Consider the following 5,765-nt stretch of genomic DNA (forward strand, 5'->3'; position numbering starts at 1 on the left):
TCCTTGATATGAGGAAGTGGAGATGCAACATGGGGGGTTAAGTGTGTAGGAGAAGAATTAGTGAAACAAGATGGGATTGGGAGGGAGACAAACCATAAGTGACTCTTAATCTCACAAAACTAACAGGGTTGCTGGGGGAAGGGGGCTCAAGAGAAGGGGATGGGGTTATGGACATTGGGGAGCGTATGTGCTATGGTGAGTGCTGTGAAGTGCGTAAACCTGGCGATTCACAGACCTGTACCCCTGGGGATAAAAAATATATTTTTATTAAAAAAATTAAAAATTATTTAAAAAAAAAAGATAATCACAAGGAAAAGTTCAGAAGGAACTCAAACACCTGGAAGCTAAAGACCACCTTGCTTAAGAATGCTTGGATCAACTAAAAGATCAAAGAAGGACTGAAACAATTCATGGAAACCAATGAGAATGTAAACACTTTGGTCCAGAAACTATGGGATATAGCAAAGGTGGTCCTAAGGGGAAAATACATAGCCATCCAAGCCTCCTACAAAAAAACTGAAATATCCAGAACACACCAGCTGTCTCTACACCTTAAAGAACCAGCATCTGTTCCTGATCAAAATGCTTCAAAGTATAGGGATAGAGGGAACATTCCTGAACTTCATAATATCTATCTATGAGAGACTCACAGCAAATATCACCCTCAATGGGAAAAAGCTTGCAGCCTTCCTGTTGAGATCAGGAACACGACAAGGATGCCCATGAGGGTTTTTTCCCCATCGAAGACCATCTTTGTGCTCTTGCTCTGATTGTTTACTAGTTTTCCATTCTCTGTAAGTTAAAGCTTAATTACATTGAGAATCCTTAGAAATAGGAAAGAGCCTATATTTTTTAATGACTTGTGAATGTTTTGTCCTTAAACATTGATCAACTTTTGGTAACACTCAGCTTTTCCAACTCTTCCTATCTCTCCAGTCAAATATCCTTGCCATTGCCACCAGCAACCTTAGAAGTTAGAGAGGGGAGAAAGAGGCAGGAAATAATTTAAGCTGGAGAGTGTATAACTGAGTTTAATCCCATCTGAATCCTTGCCATAGTTTATAATGTTTCAGACTATATGTAATTATTATGACCTGTATATGTACAAATGACTTCTCTTTCTATTGAAAATAATAATTATTACTATTATTATTGAAGTATATACTCCAGCTAAAGAGTTCAGTAAACATTCCCCAATAAAACTCAGGTAAATAGTTTAATTTCTTTACTTGTATGTGGTTTTAAGATAGTACATTTTAATTTCTTTTTTTTATATTAAATGATATTACCATAGTTATTTCCATTAGTAAGAGTGAGGCTATCTAGGCATGAGTCCAAGCTTATTACTAGGCCTGAAACCATGTCTGCATTTATTCTATAAATATAATTTATTCTTCTGCATGCAGGCCTTTCCTTCTTTTTTTAAAATTAATATATAATGTATTATTTTCTGCAGGTGTACAGGTCTGTGAATCATCAGGTTTACATATTTCACAGCACTCATCATACCACATACCCTCCCCAATGTCCATAAGCCAGCCACCCTATCCATAGTTCCCCACCGCCCTAGCAACCTTCAGTTTGTTTCATTAGATTAAGAGTCTTTTATGGTTTGTCTCCCTCCCGATCCCGTCTGGTTTCATTTTTTCCTTCCCTGCCCCCCACAACCTCCCTCCCTGCCTCTTAAATTCCTCATATCACAGAGATCAAATGATAATTGTCTTTCTCTGATTTACTTATTTCACTCAGCATAATACCCTCTAGTTCCATCCATGTCTTTGCAAATGGCAAGATGGCATTTCACTTGATGGCTGCATAGTATTCCATTGTATATAGTATTCCATTGTATATATATACCACTTCTTTATCCATTCATCTGTTGATTGACATATAGCCTCTTCCCATAGTTTGGCTATTGTGGACATTGCTGCTATAAATATTTGGGTGCACATGCACCTTCAGATCACTACGTTGTATCTTTAGGGTAAATACCCAGTAGTGCAAATGCTGGGTCATAGGGTAGCTCTATTTTTCACCTTTTTGAGGAACCTCCATACCATTTTCCACAGTGCACCAGCCTGCCTTCCCACTAACAGTGTAGGAGTGTTCCCCTTCCTCTGCATCCTCACCAACATCTGTCATTTCCTGACTTGTTAATTTTAGCCATTCTGACTGGTGTGAGATGGTATCTCATTGTGGTTTTTATTTGTATTTCCTTAATGCCAAGTGATGTTGAGCACTTTTTCATGTGTCTGTTGGCCATCTGAATGTCTTCTTTGCAGAAATGTCTGTTCATGTCTTCTATGCAGGCCTTTCTTAAAAAGTTATTGTGAGTATTAAATGAGTTAATATTGAAGCAATTGGAAAAGTGCTTTACATGAAACAAAAAAAAGCTATATAAGAATTAGGGTGCCTGGGTGGCTCAATCAGTAATCAGTTAAGCATCTGTCTTCAGCTCAGGCCATGACCGAGAGTCTTGGGATCGAGCCCCACATCAGGCTTCTTGCTCAATGGGGAGCCTGCTTCTCTCTCTTCCTTTGCCTCTCCCCCTGCTTGTGCTCTCTCTTTCCCTCCCTCTCCTTCTCTGTGTCAAATATATAAATAATAAAAAAAAAAAGCTATATAAGGATTGCTCAGTGGAGAAATCCCTTGGTGAAAAATTTCAGGATTAAGATGGAGTCCTATATTAAAAGCTTTGTCCCTTAAAGTGATAGTAATGAATAAAGTAACAGCAAGAAAATCACATAGGAGCAATGACAACAACAAAAATTGAGGTGGAATCATCTGGTTGTACAGTATCTGGGAGGCTCTGAGCAAGTGAATTTTAGCTTTGCTTTTCCACTTTGTGAACATGGTGACTTCTCCCCACCATGGTTTATTTCTCTCCTGTTCTCCATCACACCCTCAATAATTCACTGTTTTTCTTCAGCTAAGATATGGTCACCTCATTTGAGGCATGTTGGATATTTGTAATACATTATCATTGCTACCAAAGGCTACTGATATCTACTTTGTTTCTCTGCTGTTCTTCAGTAAGAGTAACCTTTCTGACAATGACTGTGAAACTTGCGTTAAATAGAATATGTGTATGTAAGTAGCCTTATGGGTAGCAGTTTTCAGGAACACTCCAAATCACCTTCTTCCTTATTCCCATGACAATATGTTTATTACTCTTTGTATGAGTCTCATAAAAATCTTTCAGAAATTCTTCCTAGTCCACGACACATCTGTGCTGAAATTTCCTGTGAATACCTCCACTATGTTGTGCATGTCTGAAAGTTAGGACAGAGTCTTCAAGCCTTTACAACACAGTCCAGTGTCTGGAAGAGTCATATCATAGGAGGCTTAAAATAAATGTTTGTCTTCTTCATTCATTCATTCATTTTGAGTTTGTTCTTGCATCACAGACACCCATCATGTGAAGTTCTTTATTGTATGCCCAATTCTTGGCTGTGTAGTATATAGGTTGAATCTTTGTTTTACAAGATCTATTCATTTATAAAATGAAATATTAGTCATCAGAAAGGGTGAGTACCCAATTTTTACATCAACATGGATGGGACTGGAGGAGATTTTGTTAAGTGAAATAAGTCATTAGAGAAAGTAAATTACCATATGATTTCATTTATTTGTGGATCATAAGGAATATCATGGAGGACATTAAGAGGAGGAAGGGAAAAATGAAGGGGGATAAAATGGAGTGGGAAATGAACCATGAGAGACTATGGACTCCAGGAAACAAATGGAGGGTTTTAGAAGAGACAGAGGTAGGAGGATGGGTGAGCCTGGTGATGGGTATGAAGAAAGGCACAGATTGCATGGAGCACTGGGTATTATGAAAAAGTAATGAATCATGAAACACTACATCAAAACCTAATGATGTACTGCATGGTGACTAACAAAACACAATTAAAAAAAAAAAAAACAAGATGTGTTTTCTTAGTTTACCTACTTTTCAAGATATATGTACTCACTGGGCCTAAAATCCCCATATCAAGTAAATTATGACAAAGGACATATAGAAGAAGCCATTTTTTATATAAAATTAAAAAAAATTATAAGACATTATTTTAAAATTACTTTCATTAAATTTCTTTAGCATTCATTCCTTTAATTAACTGTATTTTGCTCACCCGCAGCTCTCTTCCTTCACCACGGTTTATCATTGATAGCATTAGCTTTTCATAACACCTGAAAGTCTTAAAATACATTTCCAATAAATAAGCAATATTTGGTTTAAATCTCAAGATTGAAATTTCTGCACTATTTTATTGAAATTGGAGATCCAGTTTAAAAAAGTATATTATTACTCTTCCATAGGTAATAATGTGCCACTTCACTGTATTTTTACCCTTATTTCATTTTTTTTCATATTCATTTTTCCTTTTAGATTCCCTATCAATTTTAAGACTGTTCTGAAAAATAATACCATAACTGACTTACATATTTTTTGCTACTGATTAAACCTTTGAGGGAATAAATGAAAAGCTAAGAAAGAAGGTATTATAGATAAAAAAAGGTTCATGTGAACAACACTGAAAATCAGTAGTAATAGGTCAATTTTGTAGGAGCAGAGAACATACTTAAAGAAACTGTCAGAGAAAATGGTCCAATATCACAGAATTGGGGGAGGTATACTACACTTCTGTGTAAAAATGTTAATGAAAATTCAATGGACAGTATTCATTTGCCAACATCAACTAAGCCTGGTGGATGTTATTCATTCTTTTATTCAGCAGGCTTTGGGGAGAAAAAAATCCTCAATGTTTAACAAGGTGCATATGATTCCTCAATCCTGAAGCCATACCAAGGATGTACTCATGTAGAGTATGAAGGATATCTCTAAGATTTCGCCCATCTTTTTACTTCTGAACACAGATCCATATTACCCTTGGAAGAACATGGTTTAGGTTCAGCTTAAATTATCTTCCCCCCATTTGGTCAAAATCAAGGACCACCTCTAAGGACCCCTGAGGGATACTCTTTGAGCTATTCAAAATGAAAGTTAGCAATAATACTTCACATTTGTTAAATAAGATGGCCATCAAGTACCTTCAAGGTTTCATTGTGAAAACACCACTGTTCCATTCCCTATTTAGTCATCAATAATCAAATAAAAAAGGAAAAATACATAAACTCATAATAAGATCATGGTATAAAAATCCTATTAATTTCTTATTATAACACTCTAAGGTAAATTGCTATAGCAGAAAGTATATGGGCTCTGCAGTTAGAAAAATGTGGGTTAAAAATTCAAATGGGCCACTTAATAGATTTGAGATTTTGAATGGTACTTCATTTCCTTAGGCATTCATTTTCTCTCTTAGCTTGTACATGAAATTTCAAGCATATTTTGGGAATTAATTGAAATAATATAAATGAAAGTGTTATATAAACCATGTGGTACTAAATATTTTTAAGGAGAGCTGGCTTATTTATCCTTTTATACTTAGAATTGATTTCCAACTTTGGGCAGAATATTCTTAGTAACTGTGTTTAAAGAAAGGCATTATGTATTCCAATGACATACTAATGATTTATATATTCTATCTCGTTCAATCTTCATCATGACACCCTTATGCAACTTTATCTTTATTCCCAAATGAAGAACTGGGGTCAGTTTAGTTTTGTACCTTAAATATTTTAATATAACTAACAACTGTTCAGTGTAATCAGGGACTACCTAAATTAAAATCTATTCTCTCAAAGAAGGTACTACCTAGCCTGTTTTAAAAAACAGGCACAGAGGTGGTAATTTCCTGTTT

Source organism: Mustela putorius, unplaced genomic scaffold, assembly GCF_011764305.1.
Source record: "Mustela putorius furo isolate JIRA1106 unplaced genomic scaffold, ASM1176430v1.1 tig00537226_pilon_pilon_pilon, whole genome shotgun sequence".
Lineage (NCBI taxonomy): Eukaryota > Metazoa > Chordata > Mammalia > Carnivora > Mustelidae > Mustela > Mustela putorius.